Genomic DNA, 25,000 nt, shown 5'->3' with positions numbered 1-25,000 from the left:
ATGGAGATGCTTTGAAGAGGAGAACACAATAAGAAAGAGAGACAACATCGATACAATCAGCGCTCGTCTGCTTCATGCCTTCACTCTAAGAGATACAGGATCAGGATGAAGTTTTGAAGGGAACAAACTTCACAGTGTACAATGACAAACCTGTGAACACTGTGCTGCTGTGGACTTTTGTTGAAAGTAAGAATCCTGGAGAGTAAGAGCAAAAACTGAAACTACATGTGTCTGCTATTTGCAGTATATAGTATATACTCCATCTAAAATACATCAAACTTGATATCATTATCACTTCTGTTGTGATCGTTTCTCAACAAACATTTAACAATGATTGACTTGACCTGACATGACTAAAGAAAACAGATAATAAAGTCTATACTGCTCTGTGCATTATTCCATTAACTCTCTCAGGGGCACTCTGGTAAGTGAGGTCATGAATGAAGTGAATCTGACTGACAGTTCTTGTATCCGTGACGCCTCCATCATCTATTGCAGAGTACTGTACCAACACAGTCGGACTATGAAAGCAGTTTTCACTTATGAAAGCACCTCTCTACAAATCTGCACTTTATTAAATACAAATATACATAATTGAATGTGGATATAAGGGCTTAACTGCTCAGAAATTCCTCAGAGACGCTGATTTGAAAAGAAAAGGATATTAACCAAAGTAGCCCTTTAGAAATAAAAAAGCCATTTTTCTTCGGTTCACCATGTCTGCTCGTCTCTCTCCCTCTCTCTCTCCTCATCTCTCTCCCTCTCTCTTTGAGGTTTTGGTCCTGGAATTATGTCTGTAAGCCACTGACCTGGCCTCTCTCATTCTCCCAATTTTCTTTCTCAATCTCTTCTCCCTTTCTCTTTTCATCTCTTTTCTTCCATCCATTTCCCCTAACCACGGTGCAGCATTCCAATCGGAGCTGATGGATCTGCGATGGTGCATGCATTCCCTCTACAGAATACCAAACAGTGGGGGAGAGGGGCGCTGTGTCAAAGAAAAAAGATGACATGTGGGACTGGGAGACATGGTTGGATCGATCAGAACCGGCATTGGGGGGGAGGGACGGCAGGGTTGGCGAGAGGGGAAGGTGTGAGGCAGCTGAGGAACTGGACATGTCCTTTGAAAAAAAACCAAAGAGAATGAAGCATCAAAGAGTCTGCACAAATTTCCATAGTGAGGAGTGTTATCTTCATCTGGAGTAGCAAATTCTGGTGGAGCAGATTGCAGAGAAGGTTGTCCGGAACCACAAAAGAATGTTCAGATTCTTACTTACACTAGAGGCATTGATACGCCACCACTGGCTGCATGATTCACAGATTTAGGCAACATTGGTACAGATTCAACACAACATTTCTGTAGCTGTTACACAAGCACTTGGAGTTTATCATGTTTTAGGCTAAGTATCTAAAAAAGATTTGAAAACAGCTCAGAAAAATGTCTAAAAGACTATTGTAGAAATATCTCAACTCAATTAAAAGATGCTGAAATTAGGCTTTGCCAAAAACATGAATCTGTACGCCTGTATACGTGTTTACATCTGGATGAACAGATCAGATCTAGAGGTTTCTGGAAATTTGTCTCCTTTACTTATTGTTTGATTTCATAGTTTCTTCATTAAATATTAATGATGTCATATTAATGCAATTAGAATAAAGACCCTTGCAGGGATGTCAGAGTAATTGACATAACTCACAATGATGCATTGTTTTTCGTGATCTTTCTGTTGTTTACAGTTCCAGTGGAACATGTCCAAATAGTTCTTTTCAACACTTTAAAACAAAAGTCACTTTTTTTTAATCTGCTGAAGAAGTAGTGATGTCACAGAACGATCTTCATTTCGTATCGAGATCTTTGACAAAGTTCCATACCGTGTTTTTCAAGAATTTAACTGTCCATTTTCATACCCTTAAAGTTTAAAATGATATTTTTATAATTGTAGTGGATTTTTCATGTTCTGAAGCTAGTGTGTGTGTTAGAGTGTTGGAGCTACACCCTTCAGTAACAAGATTGTATGTGAACGAAGTGTCTCAGTAAAACATATGCAACATATGATAATCAGTCCGACAATAAATGCAATAACCATGTGTGTCTAACAGCCAAATGCAAATTATAGCTTCTAATTATGTTCTTCAGCTTCTCTAATACTGAAAGAAAGTAGATGAGGTATGTTTATATATGCTGCCAACATTCTGATTAACAAACAAAGACATGTAAGGAGCTGCAGAGATGTCTCACTAAATCGCTGTCAGATCTATTTCAGGTCATATCAATTAACCCCCTGTCTTAATGTTATCATTAATCCCATACCCAAGGACTAATGATCCAAACGACACCTCAGATTAAGGCAAAAACTAAATGAGCCCATTCTGCTGCAGAGAACCATGAATGCTCACAACTCGGTAGATATAACTATCTTAATTAATCGCAGTCTCGTGGCCATTGAGATGGTGACACGAACCACAACCCTCCTTAGGAGGTCCATGTGCAGGTTCCAAATTTGGATACTACACACAGTATCTGGTTACAACGGGAGGATCCTCTGTCTTTGAAGGCGCATTGAGTTCTATTCTGAGCTCCAGTCTCTGAATGGAGTAACTTGAGTCCTGAGAGGCACGTGAGATAGATGAGTAGCAGAAAAGCAGTGTTGGAATGGGAGAGCGGATGTTGTGGTGAGGATCAAAGTCTCACCCGGTCAAGGCCCTTCAGCGCCGTCTACTACCAGCAGTGTGCGTATGTGTGCGAATGTGTGTATGTGTGTGTGTGTGTGTTTGTTTGATCTTATTCATAACCCCGCTACTGCTAGCTACTTCACACACAGTTGCACAGACACATCCACAGGCAGAGCGGACACAATCACACAAAATCACACACAAATATAGCTTTGATTGTGACTCATGCTGTGCAACCCTCCAATTCATTCACCCTTTGAGTCATGAGAGAATCAGGTTTGTACAATAGTAAAAGCTGATTTGAAAAAAATTAGCCACAGATCAGAGAGAGAGAGAGTAAGTCATTAAAGCAACACTGCAAATGCTGTTTTATTTAATCGCATCACTGGCAAATTATTTCTTTACCCTCCCTTGCTCTAAATAAACCAAGTTTGGATTATGAACAGGGCTCAGTTTAAGAGGTACATTTTGGTGAAATTGATGAAGGCAGAGTGATTCAAAGAGGAGCTAAAAGACAAAATGCAGCAAATGAAATGTGTGAAGACATAAATATTAACACATAGCAGGGAGTTCCTGAGGTCCCACCACTCAAAACCTCTACATATTGTCCTGGAGGCCAGATGCCAGTGTGATTTGAGCCACACGGGACTAAGCAGCTCCAGCTCATCACCCTGATCAGCTCATTACATAGAGTGGTCTCTAAAAACGGTCGCTCTGAAAACAAACAAACATGTAAGCTCAAATCTATTCAGCCTGTATTATTCCTCTGTCCCTGCTTTCTCCACCTCATTTCTAAATTGTTGATCTTTGACCCAGATTTTTGATCACAACATGTTCGAATAACCATGTTCTCTCTCTCACTAACACACACACACACACACACACACACACACACACACACACACACACACACACACACACACACACACACACACGCACACGGAGGGGCATTGGTCACTGCAGGTTTTAGCTCTCCAGTGCAGCCCATTCACATCAACTGTCTGAAACCCCCAAAAGAAAAATATGGAATAAAAAATGCAGAAAGCCAGGAAGAGGAGGAGAGAAGAATAAACAGGAAGGGTCCTCTGCAACTTGGGAACTTTAGTCTGCTATCTATATAAAAGACTCCCTTTAGACCCGGAGTCATGACTTCACTTGACTGGTACCCCCCAATATTCCTCAATCTTTGTCCTCTTCCCTAATCTATCTTCCCAAATCAGCTTTTCTACTGCCCCCCACCCCCATCCTATTAGTTTCCTATCCTCTTTAACCATTTTCTCCCCATTTCTTATCAAACTAAGTGAATCACTCTGTGAATCTGTGAATGTGAAGACAGGACCAGGTGTCAGACAAGAGAAAACACAGCATAGTTCACAGGCATATTATTTAAACAGGCACTGGATGGAATCGGACTAAGAATAGTCGTGAGCCAATCCTGGTTAGCCTGACTGCATGATCTGTGGAAATTGTGGTTGGTGGTGAAAGCATTGACACAGACAAAAACACACAGGCACTGACAGTCTGGCAGATAGACAGAGATGGAGTGCCAACCAGCCAGACAGTTAGCAAAGGAGAATGCCTCTGTACAGTGTTCTGGTTTTCACCCTTTCCCAGTCACTGTTGTTATTTATCGGGACAGAATCTCTAGCCCTCTGTTTTCTGTCCAAACAGAGATTATGAATTGTGGAAGTGGAGACGAGAAGAAGAGGAAACTAAGGCATAATGAGCAGAGGAGTTAAAGTTGATGACGTGTGATAAGCAGCCGGGGAGAAGTGATGGGAGAGAGAGAGTGGTAGGTAAAAATGAGACCAGTTGAAGGTGACAGATTAAAATTAAAAACAGTATAAGTGAGAGAAAAGGGAAAAGAAAATCACTGGAAACAAAAAAAAAGAAAGCTTTTGGATCTAGTAAATGGAACTTTGGCTCAAAAGACATAGATTGAGGGGAAAATATAGGACAGAGAAACTGGAGATTTATTATATAAGCAGTTCATCACTGAAGTAAAGCAAAGGTTTTCCTGTCTTTCGCAAAATGCTGGGTAAGGAGGTGCAAAGTTTGTCCTGGGATCTTTCTCTGTGTGTTTGCCTTTATTTCTCCTCCAACAAAACAAAATGCATTAAAGGACAATGTGTGAATTTGAATAAATGACTTTCCTGTGATGAACTAGTGAATGTCTGGAGTGTATGTCATGTGTCAAAAACGGAATGCCTCGAATAGAATGGGTGGTATTCTTCCTCTTCCTACCTGTTCATCTCACTCCTCTTTCTGCCTAACCCTCCTTTTCTTTCTCCCTCAGCAGCCAGATGTTACTCCAAAGAATCAAATGTTCTTTGGCCTGAGCAACATATAGGAGTTAGGATTGATTGCAACATGCAGAATCAACGTTAACATCCAAACCTGGTCTCTGCTGTTGTCTTTTCACAGTGTGGTTCAGGTATTACCACGGGACCCATACTTTCTAAAGAAAGAGGAAGTTTGCTGCAGAAGGCCTGAAGCTCTACAGCATAAAGCTGATATATCGTTACATCAAATTTACTCCAGCCCCAGAGGAAGATTCAGAGTGGCACAATGTAGTGTTACAGTCACAGCATCCCAAACAATGCCCAAGTACCATAAAAGAAACTCAAAACAGAACCTGGGGCAATGCACCAAAGGCAATGTGAAAGGAAATGTTTGTTTAGGCCATGAAACGCCTAATTTTACCTTCTGTAAATCAGAAAGCGAGCAGATCGTCACAGTTAAATTAGTGGAACAAGTTGCGGAGCCTGAAATAATGAACCAAGAATTCACTTAACAACTACATGAAGTAGTTTCCTCAAGAAAGGTGTGATCCTACTGAATACATGTGAATACATGAGGTTTATAGAATTGAATCAGGGAGGGTCTGACTCCCATGTTGAATTTTAAGCCCCAAAGTTTTTCAGATCAAATTGTTGTTATTCTGTGTGCCAAAAAAGTGCTTTATGATTTATTTGTGCTGACAAACTAGCACTAGTCATTGACAGGGCCAACACACTTCCATCAACTGGAGGTTAATCTCAGAAGTGTAGCCTCCATGTTCTCCCTGCCCTTGTTGTGCTCTCACTCTGACATTAAAGCACACACACACACAAACACAAACACACACACACACACACACACACACACACACACACACACACACACACACACACACACACACACACACACACACACACACACACCTATCAATCCCCCTTACAAACCAAGGCAAGCCATTGATCATACTGTGTGCGTGCGCGCGTGTGTGTGTGTGTGTGTGTGTGTGTGTGTGTGTGTGTGTGTGTGTGTGTGTGTTTTAGTGTGTTCACATTTGTGTGTGGTTATCCACGTTGATAAATGACCCTGATTAGTGGTAACTGACCGCTCTATGATTGCAATCTAAGTGCAGCAGAACAACTGTTCTCAGAGCTCTGTTGTCCAGAACAGTCTGTGATTAATACAACAGCAGTTTAATGAATCACAAACCAACCACTGCTGGGATCTGCTAGCAGAGCATAATTACATCTCCTCACCTGAGGAAAATGGAGAAAAATAAGTGACACTTTGAGGTTATCTGGGACTAAACTAAAGAACCCCTTTAGTTTAAAAACAACAAAATGTAACAGTCAGAACATTCTGGATCCATCAGATCCTCTGCACCTAGACTATTCCAGCTGTTTAGATAAGCTGTCAGTTTGGATTCTTGTGATGTGGATAAATTGTGTTCGTCTGTGTGAACAAGACTCTAAAACATAAATCTGTTTCTTCCTTTTCACTTTAAAGCAATCTCTCTGCATCTCTTACACTTGTTGTCGCGTTCCTTTTGTCTCACTCTTCCTTCCACCCTCCTGACCCTCAGTCACGAAGGTGGAAGTAAAAACCCCACCCTGATGCTCGCAATCATAAGCACACACATACACACACAGATCGGCACACTCACACACACACAGATCCATGCTTAGATCCACACCCATCCCCATCCTTATCTCTACTCTATCTCTCTATCTCCACATCTATTGGGTATACCTGTAACCTAGCAACAGAGCAGAGTATAGACCCTCCCATACCTGCTCGCTTTGACTGCTGAATCTGACAGCCAATCAAATTGTGTCAGGCACAACTGGAGCCAATCGAACGTTTCCTGTTACTAGGAGTTTCCCCCCTATTCTCCACCCTTTTGACTCCACATGTGGGCAAAGAAATGAGCGTGCACATGCATGTGTGAGGCTTGTTTGTGTGCACACCTAACACACACACACACACACACACACACACATACGCACACACAAACACGCATACACAGGATTGGGTTGACTTACGAGTTGGTTTCATAACAACCAATCCTCTCTTTGTCATTGAAAAATAAACTATATGATGTTTATAGCGTATGACTGGAGGCTTCCCGTCATTCTATTGTGTTACAATATCAATCAAAATCCAAATCAATGTGTCAATCTATAGCCTTTAGTGTTGCTATGTGTCTATATAGCACCAAGAGCTAATAAAAGCCTCATATTCTCACCTCATCTCTCCTTTGTTTGATTTCACTGATCATACAAAAGCCTCGAGTTTTATTTCTGGCTATACGAATTATGTTCAGGTACACCAAGAATCATGAGACCTCAGCTATCATCAAGAAAAAAAAAAGAAGGAAAAAAAATGCAATGTCATTCAGAATGTGTCAAAATTCCTACGAAGGTTATTGTCATGAATTCCTTGTCGTGGGTTTCAAACTTTCAAATCAAAAATTTCACTCAAAAGTGAATGAAAAGCCAACACAGCTTAATGCTGACACAAACGAGAAGCCACATCAATGCTGGAAGGGATGCATTATATCCATAGGTTTTTCTAAAGGTTGTTGAGGTTCTACATGTAGATGCCCTGTGAAAGGAAAGCTGACTAAAACCATCAAAAACCAACAATGAAATACAAATGTTTGGAGCATCATTTATGAGCCATGTTTCCCTGAGACTTCCTAGCTAAATAAATAGATAAAGTAATACAAACAAGCCTTCTTTGCAGGTTATACAAACTGCTACAGAGGTAGTGTATGAAGAAGTTGTGCTGCCTTTCCTTGAACTAGAACCAATTTATTTTTGAGTCAATCTTGGATAACAGGCCTGAGAGCAGGGTGTTGTGCTCTGAAAGCAAACACAAGAGCACAACTAAGTATTACACTGCAAAGGTACTGTTGAAAGATGTGAGTTGACAGCAAGGTAACACAAAATTGTACTTTACTAGAAATACATAGCAGAGAACTCACCTTTGGCTGTAGCTGAGGAGTAAAAAAGCTCCAAGCAGACATATAAAACTTATTTTAGCACCTTTCCTGACAGATTTCAGGCCTACATGAATGTCAGTGTAGCTAAATTCTTTGAAGTCTTTCCTTGAAACTCATCTCATCCTTTAGTTTAGTTTAGACGATGCTATGAGTCATGTCCTTCTCTGATCTAAAACACTCTTTTACTATATATGCATACCTTTTATTATATTTGAAGTCTGTAGCTTTCATGGCACACTCATCTACTGTATATCCTTTCTTTATACCTCTACCTTTATCTTCTTCTTCTATATAGCTTATAGCTTCCTGTTTCTTAAACCTGACCTCTACCTTTAACTTGAAGTGTCGATACAGGGAATAAAGTAATCCATCATTTACCTTTAAATTGTACGAGCTCCTTATGTCTGTCAACACATTTATTTGTGCACAGTCTGAGGGCAATGAGGAAACTTGTAAAATTATTAATCCGGCTCACTGGACAGATGGAGAGGACAGGAACAGAAGTGTGTTACTTGTTCCCTTCATCTGTTCATACAGTATATAAATATCGTTCAAGTGTTTTCAGACCTTCAAACCTTGCAATGCCAAATTCCATTCTCTCAGACATCGGATGGAGGCAAAAGTCCACTATCTTCTAACAAAATGTGTCTGTTTACAATACAAAAGACAACTCAGGCCTCTCCAGCTTTCCAAAATTTCTAAGTATTCTGCGTAGCTCTGTATGACCGACTGTGTGTGTGTGTGTGTGTGTGTGTGTGTGTGTGTGTGTGTGTGTGTGTGTGTGTGTGTGTGTGTGTGTGTGTGTGTGTGTGTGTGTGTGTGTGTGTGTGTGTGTGTGTGTGTGTGTGTGTGTGTGTGTGTGTTGATAAGTTGAAGAGGCAGTATAAAATCTGCTGCCACTGGACTTGTTGTGGGAAAATTAAAATAAAGGAAGCTCGTTGTCGGCTGATGGTGAGTGAGATGTGATTTTTTTTTCTTTTTTCCAAAAGCACATGATATTGTCAGAGACTGGTTGCATAAAAAAGTGATGTTTTGGGTCAAGTTGATGTTTTAACAATGACGGAAAAATCACAACAATTGAGAAATCAATATAATATTATTGTAGTGTTTTAGAAAGGTTCTAATCAGTCTTCCAGCACCTAGAAATTATTCAAGTATTGTATTGAATGTTACATATTTCATCTCAAATTCATCTTGCATAACAGACTGATATCAGCGACTAAAGTGAATTGCATTAAAGGAGGCATGAAATGGTCATAATTAATTATTGTTCAATCATGCATCTCTTTTATTACCAATAATTGCAGACACTACAGCTACTACGTCCATTTTTTTTCCACAAACATGTTAAAATAGTCAATTATCCTCTTAATTTGACAAATATATACCTAGATATCAAAATAAACCATTAGTGTGATAACATTAAGAGATCAAATGTCTCTTTGTTGTTATTATTAGTAATAATTTTATTATTTGTATTATTAATTTACAAAGTTATAAAAACTGAAGATTACTTATTAAGTTCACGCCTCCTTTGCAAAGCTCATGAGAATGAGCCAGCTATGAATACTTTGAAATTTATGTATGAAAAATAGGCAAAAAATATTTGAACCTTGAATGGGAAATGGTGATGTCAGTGAACTGAGGCCACGGTGTCTTTGTTGTCCGGCCCACATCTTATTCCTGAGTAATTCTAATGGTAGAAATGTCTGCACGAGAGAGCATATAGACATAAAATGTGAAAACACAACAGAAATACAGTTCTTATGATGACTAGAAGTATATTTTATTTACAATATAAAGGAAAGAATGGATCCAGGTAAGAACCAGTTGAAGTGACATTTTCCTAACCACATTTAGAAACTGTTTTTGAATGGCACATTTACAGTTGAGGTAGATTTACAACTGTCAATTGTTGGCTTTTTTTTTTAAGTAGCTAATTTCAGATATAGGCAAAATCAGTCCTATAGTCTAGCCAGTGAACAGGAACAAGCTTAAATTTAGTTAAACCTAGACTGCATCCAACAGTAGCTTCTTCACAACTGGAAAAGCATGCTGGTGGCATTTCAAGTTTCTGAGGTCTAACTAGATAGCATTTGATAGCAGTATAGCGAGGGGTATTGTTTGTTTTAACAAAAGTAAGAACTATGAAAAAACATTCATACACATTCATCTTCTTAACCTGCTTCATCTGCTGTTTCAAACAAAGATTTGTGACATGATTGAACACATCCAACTGAACAACAAAATTACATCAAAATAATAATAAAACTAAAGCTCATAATGTATATTAACATTTTGTTCCATGTCATAATTGCACTGCTCTAAAGACAAAAACATTTAATATCCTATCACATTCTTTGAGGACAGATGCAACTCTGAGTTACTAAGAATTAAGATCAGATCAATAAAAATAAACACAAATCAGACCTCATTCACTTCTAAACTGGGATATATATTTTCTCAGATATTGTCCGAATGAAGATTTCAAGGCATTTCATTCTGGCAAGTGAAGACTACCACCAGAGGGCGACACTGTGATGTTTGAGGTCCGTAGGAACTCAGTGGGCACTGAGGTCTGTGAGGTCTGACTAGTGGGCAGAACAGAGAGAGGAAGACAGAGATGGGGGGTAGAGGCAGAATGTGTGTGGGAGAGAAAAACACTAAACAGAAGGTGAGGCGAGACAACTGAGTGGGGGGCCAAGATACTGAGATGTACTCAGAGAGAGTGTGTGAGTGAGAGAGAGAGAGGAAGAGAGAGGGCATGCATGTCTGCGCGTCTTGATGCGCATAAGGCTTACGTATGAAATCTTGCAGAAGCGCAGGTGTCAGCAGGTGCATGCAAGCTCTAATACAAAGTGCTGCATTGCAATCTGTGTGTGTGAGTGAGTATGAACATGTGTTTGTGTGCCTTAGGACAATCCTGCTCCCTCATTACCCAACAATTTCCTCCAGACCAACACTAATGAGCAACCTCACCGTCCCAGTGATAATCAAGGTCAAGCCTAGGCCAACACATGGAAACACACATGCCCACATTCACACACAGCAGAACCACAGTATGTGTGTATATGAGTATGTTTGTTTGTGTGTGTGTGTGTGTGTGTGTGTGTGTGTGTGTGTGTGTGTGTGTGTGTGTATGCGTGCGTGCGTGCGTGCGTGTGTGTGTCCAGAGAGATGTAGCATTTGCAGTCAGTAGTTTTACACCAAACAAGACAAAAGCAAGGGGCATATGGGTGGGGTTTTGCAGGAATCCACATGGTCCACACCATCCTTTTCACATGAAGGATATGACTGGTGGGTGTGATGTTATGTCCCTCTGGTCGTCCCTCTTCAATTTGACAGAGGGAGACAGACAACACAGTTGAGGGAGTATGGATGCCTGGAGACAGGTAGAGTCAAGTAGGAAAGGACAGACAATAAGGAAGACAACAAGAACCATAAGGACAAAGAAGAATAAAGATGAGGGAAAAGAGAAAGGGAGGGGGAGTGAGGCAGTGTGAAAAACAGGGGAACGAGGCAAGGAGAGAGGGAGGAGAGGGAGGAGTAATTAAATGAAAAGAGCAAGACTTAGCTCTTCAGTCCCATCCCTCAAGTCCAGCTTGACACCGCTATAGCTAGCTAATGTCATAGCAACAGGAAGAAGGAAAGTCTAATGGGTGCGGCACAGAGGAGACGAGTGAGGAGCAAATGTAAGGGAGGAAAAAAAAACTAGCAATGAAGGATGGAGTGAAGGAACAGCTTCTATATTTAATTTTCCCTCTGAATAATTGACCCTTCACCAAGCCCCGCCCCTTTTTGTAAGCTCTGTCAAGCTGTCAGATCTGTCACCCACTGTCACTAACTGCACTCCCGAAGGAATGTCACCTGACGTTTGGACGAATAAAAAGGCAATTTCAGAGAGTAGCAGACAGACGCATCTACAATGAGCATTTGAAGTGTAGATCCAGGATGAAACTGACTCAGCATCGGAATCAGGTTAAAAAAGATAAAGACAAGGCATTCACTTTACAGTCTGAATGTGACCCATCACATAACCTGGTAATCAAGGCAAAATGATGGGTATCCTGATGATTTCATATCCAGCACGTACAGACAATGTGCAAAGCAGCAGATGTTTCTATTTAAACCAAAACTAATGAAAAGGATGTTACCCTCTGACAAAGGGTTTCTCCTTTCATAATGTTGTCAGACTACTAAGACTATCAAAGCCTGTCAGTGGCAGAAGCAAGCAGTAAAATACTGTAATGTGCTTTAATAGTCAAAGTGGTCCAGAAGGATTATATCTGCTTACATCTGATGTCTTAAGATTTACATTTTTTTTAGCTATTTAGACACAAACCCACACACCGGGCTAATTTGTTTTGGTCACCTATGTATACTGTGACACTGTTGGAGGCTCAAAATCCCTTTTAGGGGTGCTGGAGATCCCCGATGTTTCATCTCAGCACCTCTAAAATAATTCCATTAATAAAAAAGTGCTTACAGATTGAAACAATCACAGGTCTGGTATTCATTAATGAAAAATTGTATAGTGCTGACGCCAGAGCCTTCTCCCGAGGACTTATGCTGAATGACCCATATGTTGATGTGCCTGGGCTGACATTCAGTCGGCTGTTGTGGGTGGTTCAATGGTCAAGTGGAGAAAGATGGGAGCTAACAGTAAACCTCAATAAAGAGCTTTAAGAAACAAGTCAAAACATACAACACACTAACCCCTGACATTTATATATTTTTGGTCTGCTTGGTCCTTCAGAGACTGAGACATGATCTGAACATTTCCAATAATTTATGCTATACTATAACTTTATATTTTACTGTCTGGTGTCCTGGTCTTTATGATGGATGTTTGTCTCAGGTGTCATAAACTGAGGTACCTCTCTGAAACAGATGCATGATATAGAAACATTGATCAATTCAGAATTGATCAGTTCAAACTGCCCGTAAGTGTGTCTGTGTGCATGAATGGTTGTTTGCTTTTCGTGTGGCTCCACAATGCACTGGTGTCACGTTTTGTCCCCCCCCCCTGCTCCCAGCTCATAAGTCAGCTAGGATAGGGTCCAGCAACCCCTATGATCTGTAAAAACAGAAAAAAGTACTCAAGAAGATTAATTGGTGTCACAATCTTGCAGAGAATACGAAGAATAATCTGAATATTGTTTTAACAGTGTCGGCAGGAAAACATGACTGAATTTGTGATTCCAAACTAGTTCCTATTCATACAGTCTAGTACAACAAATTACTGCGCTAACTAGTGAAGACATCACTCTCATTACATTATCATAACATCAAATTCAGTAAAGTATAAAACTACACTAAATTCATAAAAATTGAAACCTCTGAATGACGATGGTACTCTTTTCTGACTATTGCAACTGTATTAGAGAAATGAAAAATATAACAAATCTAATGTCACCTTTTAGTGCAGCAGAGGCACCGTGAAGAATGGAAACCCATTAAGTTAACAATTTAGTGTTAGTTTAGGATGAGGATAAAAGTGTTTCATCAAATGTTGAATGTTGTATTCATTCTCATCCATTAGAACTTTATAGTTTGAACATCACATCCAAATTTGCAATAATCAGTGTTTGCCCTCCAGGGGCACAGAAAAGTAACATCAAGGTGAGAAACACAACTCTGATCTATTATCATTTCATAATCCTAAGCAAACAACATGTCTGTAAAAAACTTCATGACCATGATGATGCTCAATCTTGAAAAAATAGTCCATCATAAATTAAATCAGAGCACTCTTCCTTAACAGACTATTCTGTTCTAATTTCCAACCCAACCAGTTGTAATAAAATATTCTATATTGATCAGAAGTACAAAACCTGTGTACCTGTTTTAATGATTTACCTGCAAATACGGAAGTTAAACTTGAGTTTGAAATGCTTAAATACATTTACTGTATACACATTTTCCAGTTAAAAGAATACATCTGTTCAAGTTCACACTGTATTTGAATCTGTATTCCAAAACAGTTCTACTTCAAACAACTGATGTATTAACATTAACATCAAAACAGCTTCTAGCATAGTTCACTGAATTTCCACTGTGTTTCCAATCATATTCAGCAGTAAGAAAAGTATAGCAGCAACATCATTGAAAAACACATTGCAAGATTTGAAAAAAACTTTCAAGAAAATTTGTCACAAAGAAAATCACTTCCAAGAAGTTTGTTCTTCATGACATGAAACACTCCAATCGTCATTCACTACCAAAAAGAAATAAAGGACAGCACTGACAACTACACATTTTTCTGTCAGTCTCTGTCACCTCTCTTTCTTCTTCATGCTCTCCTTTTTTTACTGAGTTTAGAGTATGAGTCTTCAAGAAGTCTGTTTTAGACATCAACTTACCCCATTCTTTCCACTAGTCCTACTCACACATACAGTACACACCAGTGCACACACACATGCTTCATTCTCAGAGAACAGGAATAAGATATGCCTCTAGATCTACTGAAATCAGACTGACAAAGACACTCAACCATTGTGCTCTCAACTGATCCAGCCAATGTGTTATTGGCTTATATTATGCTGAAAATATGTCTGCTCATTTTACAGGATGTTTTGTGTAAGTGTCCTCTACTAAAAACCTTCAGCTAAATCAAACGTAACAGTCCTTGAATACACAGTACATTGTGAATCAACCAAAATCAACACAAGCAGACTCAGTCTTCCTGTTGTTGTTGTTGTTTTTTATCTGCTAAAAAAACCTTTGTAATTTTAAATTTAGCACTTTTCACTAACAAAAAGGAGCATGGGGGTGGAGGTGGAGGTTATCATCTGATAGTTTTACAAGCAATGACAGAAAATTTTCCAAAACTTTGCTTTGAGGACTAGAAACATGTTTCTATGATCCTTTCCTTAATTTAAATAGGAATGTGCCTCAAATGGTATAAATTTGTCAGAACAAAGCAGCTAAAGATGAAGAGATGACAAAGCATATACACCGATGTCTGAAGCATCACCAACAGGAAAGAAATTAGCTACAAACTGATGCAAGTACAATGTAGTTGGAAGCTGAGGAACAGCTCAGTCCAACTCTTGGGATGTATACTTGGGAGAATCCACACAGAGATTGAGGTAGCGATGTTATTTTCCTCAACAAAGTTGGAAAAGAAGGAAAAAAGAATCTCTGAGAGAAGGCATAAATGGAAAAGTAGATCCATGGTCTCAAAGTCCAGCTGGCTCAACTCAAACAAGAACATTCCTCAGAGGTAGTCAGTAGATATAAAGATGGCACCATGAGGAACCACTAGAAGGAGCAGATGGAAAAGGAGATCTGTGGTTTGAAAGCCCTGTTAGCTAAGGCCAAACAGGATAACTTCTTTGGGGAAGTCAAGGATAGGATAAGAGGTTGTCTTTCTGTCATGACACAGGTGATTTCTGAAAAAGATCTGCTGAAGGAGCAGAGAAGGAGGAAATTACCTTGACAGGCTGACTGGAGGAGGTAAAGAGGTAAAGAGCTTGTAATGAGTTCATCACCCTTACAGTACTGAAGGAGGCTGGATATCATTTGGAAAACAATCAGGTTCGATGGAAGGAGAAGTCTTGATTCCTTCCAGAAATCTCTGATGCAAAAGGAATGGGAGGGAACGGAGAAGGGAACAGCAAAGAATGTGGAGGAAGAGGAAGTGGTACAAAGTTGTTCTACATCTAAGATCTAAAGTAAGGGACAGTGACTCTTTTATTTTGGCATGTTTGTGTCTTAACCCTCAAACAGCTCTTTGCAAAAACAAAAAAACCTACAAAAACAAATGTATCTTCCAGCGCATTGTGATCAAACAATAACTAAATCGGAATATGACCATTATTATTATAAACAATGACAAATTTTCATATTTAAATAATCTGATTGAGGAATATATAAATGCACACACAATGCTAAACTATGATGTCCAGAGTACAGTTGGGCTGACGAGATCCATACCATGGTCATTTCACTGTTTCAGTTCATTTGTTATTTGGTTTGGGTTCCCATTGGCTATTAATACAGGAAGCAAAGGAGAGAACATGAAATAATAATAATAATAATTCAGTGATAGAAAGCCTGTCAAGCTTCACCCCATACAACATAATATACACATCTATTTCCTCCAGTATAAGGTTCATTGCCAATTTCCTCACAGGTGGAAACTTGTCATGTAGTCACTGATGATTTGAACCAGCATCACACCAGTTAAGGTGGGAAAGCTAATGATGCCTCTATGGCTCTGACAGTCTTATTCTTCATGACAATGATCATGGGGGAAAAAGTATTGTAAAGTAAGGTATGGTTAAGTAACGTAAAGTTATGGGAAACAGAACAGGGGTAGAGAACAAGAAGCTGAAGCAGCAGGTTAGCACTAATGGTCAATGACATATTGGCGCTGTAGCTGTGGCTTAGCGTAGGCGCATGACCTGCTGAAATATTTACAGGGCGTACAGAAAGAGAGACTCGTTCACTTCAAATTGGCTGGAGCAGAGAAGCAAACATAGCATGGCTGCCTCACTGCCTCTTTACAGCACATGCAGTCAAATGGATGGCAAGATATGAATAATGTGCAGGCGTGTATTTTTGCTTTTACTTCATTTTTGTCTTATGTTAGAACTTTGCTTCAGTTTGTTTACAGTTAAAGACATAAAGGTGAGGGAGTACCAAATGTTGAGTTTCCCTGTGCACATGTGTGAAAGGCATCCATCCGAACTGTGCAGCTTCAAAAATGGGGGTCAAACCGACACACATATGACATAAGCTAACTTTTTGTACAGCTGCCATGATGATATAAAACAAACAGAAAGCTAAGACATTTTTCTGAATGGCACCTCAACGTCCCTCTCACCCTCAGACTGAACAGATAGTGGATAGTGGTTTCATCTTTGGCTGTGAAGCTGTCACTCTTTCTTTGTAACGCTACTTTTTTTTTTAAACCTTCAACCATTGGTGATTAAACTCCTTTGCGTCCTCCCGCTCCTGCTTGAGGTGCCATGCCTGAAAGTTCCTCCTGGGCATGCCTGACAGTTCCAGCTTAATATTTAACCACTGGACAGGAACACATGCCCTAACACACACTCACACACACACACACACACACACACACACACACACACACGCACGCACGCACGCACGCACGCACACATGCACATACGCACGCACACAGACAGCAGTACTGTTCCATACAGAGGTGCACTAAAATATGGTAGCTCAAATGCGAAACGTAAATAGTGTCGGTGAAAATGATCATTACAGCATTTTTTGATCTGTCTTACTTTGTTGATGACCATTGTGGCAGAACTTATGGTTTATGGTAACATGGTGGCTACTGAAGGCACCTCTAATGACAAGTTATGTTTTCAGGCAAAGCTACATGAAGTTATCCCTTATCTTTGTCCCTACTGGCCTCTTTCTCTCTTGTTCTTTCTCTTTTCCTTTTAATTACCTGATGTCTCCCCTTCAGGCCCAGAAGCCCATAGAGATGTGAGCGGAACTGTCTGCACTGAACCGTCTGTGTTCATCTGATCTCTGATCTTTTCTGTCTGGCAGTGTGTATGTACGTACTGTGTGTGAGTGTGGTTGTGTGCCTCCACAAGAGTGTTTATTATGTGAGTGTCTAGATACAACACGTCTGATGTGTCTGTCTGTGGCTATGAGTAACTCTACAGACAAAAACATTAACAAGTAACGATGGACTGAAATGATTTGGGACTGAATGCAAAACAAATAAAATACAAAACATTGTTATCGATGTTGTATCTAACAATTATGATTTAATGATTTAAATTTCAATAACTTAATTATTAATTAATCAGTACAGTAGATCATTTTGTCAATTTATGAATCATTGTTTTGGTCTACTAATTTTCAGGAAAGATGGAAAAATTAAAAGTGCACACAGTTTAATTTCAAAATCACGTATGAATTATTTTCTACGTGTTGCTTTTCTATTACACGTGACCAGTTTGTCTAAGATCTTCCTTCTCTCTCTACATGCAAAGCTCGGTTTCCCAAACTGACATGCACAAGGACAGAAGCAGCTTGTTGCACCTCAAATGCCTCAGACTGGTCATTGGCACCCTTGGCACTGCAGCAGAGACAGCAGGATATTGAGACAGAAAATTAGCTGCCAATGGGGTCCTTTTTGTGTGTTCATGTGTGTGTTTGGCAGGGATTTAAGGGCTTTTATTCCTCTTGTCTTCATTGGTGGGGAAAAAAAGAACACATGAGGGTTTCACATGGTGCTTCATGAAAGAAGCTGGTAAATTCAGAAAACACATAGCCATAAAAATGTGACACATAAGCAGAAACGTCAGCAAGTTTCAACAAGAAAAGTAAGATCCACAGCATAGCTGGTGATAAAATCAGGTCTGAAGTTCCACAGAGGACTTGAAAAAGGGAGAACAGTATTACAGTTTTTTTCAGTCACTAGCAAGCGCTTACCCATACTTCAAATACTTTTTCTAAACTCTTAACACACACTCACACCTAGAAAGCACAATTGACCAAATGGTTAATTTTCTTCTCAAAAATACATTTTGTTAAATAAACACTAACTCTTCATTTCAACATAGAATACATCTTTTTCTGTACACACACTTTAAAAAAACACTGGATATCCGACTCAAAATGAAATTACTGTGTCAAACAATAATGCTTGTTTTCACTTCATAAGGTACATGCAGTCAATCAAAGTACACCAGGTTTCAAAATACTGGGTATTTTGTGGACTCTTCCCACCCCTGTGGACCCACCACCCCCAGGGCAGACCGATGGGGTGGCAGTGATGACAGGGGGTCAGGACGGACCAGACCCAGGCGGCAGAAGCTGGCTTTGGGGACGTGGAATGTCACCTCACTGGCGGGGAAGGAGCCGGAGCTAGTGTTGGAGGTGAAGCGTTACCAGTTGGATTTGGCAAGCTTACCTCCACACATTTCCTTGGTTCTGGATCCAAACTCCTAGATAGGGGTTGGACCTTGTTTTACTCCGGAGTTGCGTCAAACGTGAGGCGCAGGGCAGGTGTGGGGATACTCAAAAGCCCCCGGCTGAGCACCGCTGTGTTGGAGTTTACCCCGGTGGATGAGAGGGTCGCTTCCCTGCGCCTTAAGGCTGGGGGGGGGGGGGGGGCTCTGACTGTTATTTGTGCATACGCACCAAATATCAGCTCAGAGTATTCGGCCTTCTTGGGGTCCCTAAATGGGGTCCTTGAAGGGATCCCTGAATGGGACTCCATTGTTCTCCTGGGGGACTTCAATGCACATGTTGGCAATGATGGAGACACTTGGAGGGGCGTGATTAGGAGGAATGGCCTCCCTGATCTAAACCCGAGCGGTGTTATGTTGTTGGACTTCTGTGTTGGACTTCATGGATTGTTCATAACTAACACCATGTTCGAACACAAGGATGCTCAGAAGTGTACCTGGTACCAGAGCACCCTGGGTCGGAGGTCAATGATTGATCTTGTGATCGTATCATCTGACCTCCGACCGTGTGTTTTGGACAACCTGGTGGTGAGTTGGGTCCGTTGGCAGAGGAATGCTTTGGATAGACCTGGTAAGCCCAAACGAGCAGTGCAGGTGAACTGGGAAAGTCTGGAGGAGGACTCGGTCCGCGAGGCCCTCAATTCACACCTCCGAAGGAGCTTCTCGTGCATCCCTTTGGAGGCTGGGGACATTGAACCTGAATGGTCGATGTTCAAAGCTTCCATTGCTGAAGCTGCAGCTGAGAGCTGTGGTTTCAAGGTCTTGGGTGCCTCAAGGGGCGGTAACCCTCGAACACCGTGGTGGACCCCGGTAGTCAGGGAAGCCGTCCGACTGAAGAAGCAGGCCTTCAGGGGCATGTTGTCCCTGGGGACTCCTAAAGCAGTTGCAGGGTACCGACAGGCTAAAAGGACTGCAGCCTCGGCTGTGATGGAGGCAAAACAGAGGGTGTGAGAGGAGTTCGGAGAGGCCATGGAGAAGGACTATCGGACGGCACCAAAGTTGTTCTGGAGTACTGTCCGACACTTCAGGAGGGGGAAACGGGGGACCATCCAAGCTGTATACAGCAAAGATGGGAAACTGTTGACTTCGACTGCGGAGGTTGTCGGTCGGTGGAAGGAACACTTTGAGGAACTCCTAAATCCAACTACCCCAACTGACCCGTCCTCTGTTGCAGAGGCCGAGCTGGAGGATGATGGGAGATTTGACTCAATCTCTCAGGGCGAAGTCACTGGTGTAGTTAAACAACTTCACGGTGGCAAAGTCCCGGGTGTTGATGAGATTCGCCCGAAAATGCTGAAGGCTCTGGGTGTTGAGGGGCTGTATGGATGACACGCCTCTTTAACGTTTCGTGGAAGTCTGGGACAGGGCCGAAAGAGTAGCAGACTGGGGTGGTGGTTCCTCTTTTTAAAAAGGGGGACCAGAGGGTGTGTGCCAACTACAGGGGCATCACACTCCTCAGCCTCCCTGGGAAGTTTACTCCAAGGTGCTGGAAAGGAGGGTCCGGTCGATTGTCAAGCCTCAGATTGAGGAGGAACAATGTGGGTTCCGTCCTGGTCGTGGAACAACGGACCAGCTTTTTACTCTCACAGGGATCCTAGAGGGGGCTTGGGAGTATGCCCATCCAGTCTACATGTGTTTTGTAGACTTGGAGAGGGTGTAGATGGAGTCCCCAGGGATATACTGTGGGAAGTACTGCGGGAGTATGGGGTGAGGGGGCCTCTCCTCAGGGCCATCCAATCCCTGTACGCCCAAAGTGAGAGCTGCGTTCGGGTTCTCGGCAGTAAGTCGGACTTGTTCCGAGTAGCTGTTGCCCTTCGCCAGGGCTGCGCTTTATCACCAATTCTGTTTGTGATTTTCATGGACAGGATATCGAGGCGTAGTCGTAGTGAGGAGGCTTTACAGTTTGGTGGCTTGAGGATTGCATCGCTGCTTTTTGCAGATGATGTGGCCCTGTTTGTATCATCAGCCTGTGACCTGCAGCTCTCACTGGTCTGGTTTGCAGCCAAGTGTGAAGCGGCGGGGTTGAGGATCAGCACCTCCAAATCTGAGGCCACGGTCCTCAGCAGGAAACCGGTGGACTGCCTTCTCCGAGTGGGGAATGAGGTCCTTCCACAATTGAAGGAGTTTAAGTATCTTGGGGTCCTGTTCACGAGTGAGGGAACAATGGAGCTTGAGATTGGACGGAGAATTGGGGCAGCAGGAGCGGTATTGCAGTCGCTTTACCGCACTGTTGTCACAAAGAGGGAGCTAAGCCGAGAGGTGAAGCTCTCCATCTACCATTCAATCTTCGTTCCTACCCTCACCTATGGTCATGAGCGATGGGTCATGACCGAAAGAACAAGATCGGGGATACAAGCGGCTGAAATGGGCTTTCTCAAGTGGATAGCTGGTGTCTCCCTTAGAGATAAGGTGAGAAACACTGCTGTTCGCGAGGGGCTCAGAGTAGAGCCATTGCTCCTTCGCGTGGAAAGGAGTCAGTTGAGGTGGTTTGGGCATCTGGTGCGGATGCCTCCGGGACGCCTCCCTAGGGTTTCTGGCACGTCCAGCTGGCAGGAGACCTCGGGGCAGACCCAGGACCAGGTGGAGGGATTATTTCTCAACACTGGCCTGGGAATGCCTTGGGATCCCCCAGTCAGAGCTGGTGGATGTGGTTGGGGAAAGGGAAGTTTGGGGCTCCCTGTTTAAGCTGCTGCCCCCGCGACCCGACTACGGATAAGCGGTGGAAGATGGATGGATGGATGGATGGATGTTGTCATTATAAAAATTGCATAGACTTTTATGTTTCAGTCTTACTGGTATTTGCATGCAAAATGTACACAACATTTCTTGGTTGGGAACTGTACGTCCACATGCAATGTTCACATTCAAAAGCATTCCAGTAAAGATCAAATCCGTTTTTTTCCTTTACAGTTTATTACAGGAGGTACAGTAAAAATACTGTTTTACTGCATTCTGAACAAAAAACAACAACAGCAAAAAGCCCAGAAAAAAAAGGGGGTGGGGGGCCTATGTAAAAAAACACAAAATTACTGTCTCTAATCTCTACGATCTCTGATATCATCCAAGGTGATGCACCTGGGATAGAACTGCTTGGTATGTCGGATCCACCCTTGGTAATGATCAACTGTGTGTCAATGGGGGGGGCAGTGACTCAGTGGTAGAGCGGGTCGTCCAATGTTCCAAGATTTGTGGTTCGATTCCCGCCCCCACCCAAAAAAACCCGGAGTATGAGCTGAGAGTGGGAGGTGTCAGCTCCTCTCCGGAGCACTGCCGATGGCCCTTGAGCAAGGCGCCGTCCCCCTTACAAGTTGCTCATTTGGGTGCACCATAAAGGGGCCGCCCGCCACTCTACCTCCCCCTGCATGTGTACAGGACCCCTGTGTGTGTGAGTGTGTGTTCAGGGCCTGTGCACACTAATATATGCACGTATGAATTACTAACACTAGAGTGGACCACTAATTTCCCTTTCAGGATTAATTGAGTATATAAAATAAAAAGTATTAAAAATGAAAAAAAAATCATTTGTTTGTTTATCAGCTGTGATATATTGTTTTTGAACTCATATCATTGCAGAAGCAGAAGTTTTTATATTGTATCTGAGGTTTGGAATATTGTTGTTGCTATTGTGGGATGTTGTGTGTTAACATTCGTAAATAATAAAAAAAAAAATCCATAATTTTGTTGGGAGGTATAGCTTGTTTGTTAAGAAAATGAAAGCATTGTGGAAATATGTTCACTGACTGCATATTGACTGAAAACAACATGAAATGTGTGAATGGTATGGCCAAGAAAGACCGATGCTGTGCTAATTGTGTTTAGAGTTTTGAAAATATGACTGCTGTTTGGACAAACACTTGTTAGTGACTGAAAATAAACTGTAAGCACTCTGTTAACAGAGGTTAAAGCAGATCTATAGGTTATCTTTTTTAAGCATTCAAGCTGCATAATGTGCATTGAGAAATTACTCCTAAAGGTGCCAAATCCTATTTCTCACCTAGAGAATTTTTAACTGTATTTTTGCTGCGGCAAGAGAGAGTGAACTACTGTTCAATCTATTTTGGCAAGATATCTTAAAATACAATATATTATATTCAGGAATTGATACATGTTGCTAGATCCATTAGAAAACCCATCTGAACTCTGATCACAGTGTAGTTTTTCTGATGATAAAGAATATGATAGAAAAGTTGGGAAATAAAGAGAACAACTGTAGTGAGATGAGAGGGTATGATACTTGCTTCAGTTTACTGATGGGGAGATGTTCACAAATGATTTGATAAAAAGACCTGATGCTATCATACATGCATTCAACTTACAAAAATGATATAAAAATTCTTGCACATCGACAATTGCACAACGCCGCTGTACATTTGCCAGTGTACTCCAGGCAAGAAAAAAGACTTCTTTAGAACCTCAAATAGCCCGATGCCAAACTCCAACATTTAACAACATCTATCTTTACAGTAGATCACAAGTCTGTTGTATGATGATAAAGCATCAAAGTATGATGCTGTATCATCATACTTTAATGTTTACTAAAATTTGAGAATGCCAATCTAAAATACATTTTGACACGTGTGACGCACCACAGTGAAATGTATGCTAAGAAGGAAATGAGAAAACAGCACAACTCAAGGCTATGGAAAAGAGGTTTTAAGCATCACAAGCAGTGGCCAATACTAAAATAATATATTAATATTTTTTTCCTCCATGTCAATTTCATGCTAATGTAAAGGGGGGGGGGGTTAGGATCCAAGATGCAGTCAGTACAGACAAACAAGAATACTGGTTTACTGCATTCCTTTTTTGAACAATTTGTCAAATGTCTTTCAGTGATCATATACGCACACACACACAGACACACACACACACACACACACACACACACACACACACACACACACACACACACACACACACACACACACACACACACACACACACACACACACACACACACACACAACCGCAAACACACATACGTAAACGTAGACTAACATTGGAGGTCAAATCATCTTTATGCCAGGAACCTTGTTGAAGGCCATCCAGTGAATAGAAGCCATAACCGCTCAGCGGGCAATGCACGAAGAAGAGCACGGCGCGTATGAAAAGATATGTTGGAGCGGCCGACCTTTTAGAAAACATCACATCTATCAGTAAATATCTAGTGTGATCTATGTGGAGGAGATGCTTCAAGATGTGTCAAGGAAAGTGCATTGGTAATGCTATTGATATTCTAGAGCACTCTAAGGTTAGAGAGAACTGCTTCCAAATTAAACCACCAGTTCAGAAACTGAGAACAGAAACACAGAAACAAACCTGTTTTCATTTTCACAGTTACATAGTTGATTTTGAATGGGTTACATGAGCAGCAGTTGAAAGCATGGATAAAAGAAAGCAACCTTTCAAAGTCAGTACAACACACCATAACTTCCAGGAAATTAATGTAACGTCAGTAAATATGGCGTTAACCACTCTTGTTACTATGGTTACATCAGGGTCAGGAGGTCAGCTGTGTGTCTGGTTTTGCATTTTAGTGATGTCATCCATTTATGTCATGCTCGCACACACGCACACGCACACACACACACACACACACACACACACACACACACACACACACACACACACACACACACACACACACACACACACACACACACAACCACAAACACAGACAAACACAGTCTCCAAGTCTATTCAACATGACTTTCTTTATTAGTTTGATTTAGCCTGATAATTTAATAATTCCTGGACAGGGCTGGAAAAGCGACGGGAACTTGGAAAACTGCCACATTCCCTCAAAATCCTTCACACTCACTTAACCCTCACTGGGTCTGGAGGCAGAGACGGGATGACAGAACAGGATCAGGCCTTGAGGGCTACATCTACCATAGTTAACGGAAAATGGGGGCCAGAATTGGGGGAACAGTGAAAAAAAATGGTTTGATGTTTAGAAGAAATGGATTGCAAACTTATGTACAGACCATTCATCCATGCACATTCCTTTCTATGGATAATTAGAATGCTTCTTATAAAAAGCATTCCCATAGGTTGAGGATCAAATCCCTTATTTATGGGTGAT

At 41.4% G+C, this 25,000-nt stretch overlaps 1 protein-coding gene across 1 annotated transcript in view; it reads right to left on the bottom strand.

Annotated features, from left to right (window-relative positions):
- Positions 1–25,000, bottom strand: part of LOC137602389 (A disintegrin and metalloproteinase with thrombospondin motifs 2-like) — a 124,534-nt gene that overhangs the window by 73,207 nt on the left and 26,327 nt on the right. The gene's annotated exons all lie outside the window — the stretch shown is intronic.

This window comes from Antennarius striatus, chromosome 10 (assembly GCF_040054535.1).
Source record: "Antennarius striatus isolate MH-2024 chromosome 10, ASM4005453v1, whole genome shotgun sequence".
NCBI lineage: Eukaryota > Metazoa > Chordata > Actinopteri > Lophiiformes > Antennariidae > Antennarius > Antennarius striatus.
Note: the sequence above shows the minus strand (reverse complement) of the source record. Positions and strands in the feature narration are given on the sequence as shown.